Here is an 804-nt window from a genome sequence, read left to right on the forward strand (position 1 = left end):
TTTTTTTTTTTTTTTTTTTTTTTTTTTACTGTAAAATAAGTTTGTTGGTGGTAACGTGATAGAATTTATTCCTGATATCTGATGTTACAAACTTTAGGGTCCTTGAGATATGCAGGATCTTTGTATGTAACTGGCATAAACCCCATTATTTGAGCTCTCTTGATTGCTTTTGTTATTTCTTTCTGTTTCTTCCCACAAAGACCTGTAATGTGCCTTCCATAAATGCATCCAGTAAATGGAGAAACAAACTGGGACAAAAGCTGTGCATTCTTATAATTTACACGTTTTCCACACAAGATACATTTCTTAAGAGGTTCTTTATAAGGGTTTTCCATTGGAGTGGGCAGGTCCTCATTGCTGTTTATATTGTGAACAACCCCTTCTCGAAAGCACCGTGGGAGTCCCGGGATGTGTAAGTCTGACAGCAGCCGTTACCAGGTGTGTCAACTTCTTCCTCCCTAGACCACTGCAAACAGCAACCATAGCAGTCTTGGTTCCGCCTGGGTAAAAGCCATTTTAACTGAAGTGAGATAATATCTCACTATAGTTTTGATTTGCATTTTTCTGATGGTCAGTGGTATTGAGCACCTTTTCATATGCCTGTTTGTCATTCGTATGTCTTCTTTTGAGAAATGCCTATTCAAATATTTTGCCCATTTTTTGATTGGAGTATTAGATTTTTTTCCAATACAGTTGTTTGAGCTCCTTATTTATTCTGGTTATTAATCAATCCCTTGTCAGATGGGTATTTAACAAATGTATTTTTTCCCATTCTGTGTCTTGTCTCTTCACTTTCTTGATTGC

General features: G+C 36.7%; 1 pseudogene; it reads right to left on the bottom strand.

Moving 5' to 3' along the window:
- Positions 1-65: 65 nt before the first annotated feature.
- Positions 66-483, bottom strand: LOC108533150 (28S ribosomal protein S18c, mitochondrial pseudogene; annotated as a pseudogene).
- Positions 484-804: the final 321 nt, after the last annotated feature.

The sequence above is a fragment of the Rhinopithecus bieti genome, unplaced genomic scaffold (assembly GCF_001698545.2).
Source record: "Rhinopithecus bieti isolate Rb0 unplaced genomic scaffold, ASM169854v2 scaffold_11691, whole genome shotgun sequence".
NCBI classification, from domain to species: Eukaryota; Metazoa; Chordata; class Mammalia; order Primates; family Cercopithecidae; genus Rhinopithecus; species Rhinopithecus bieti.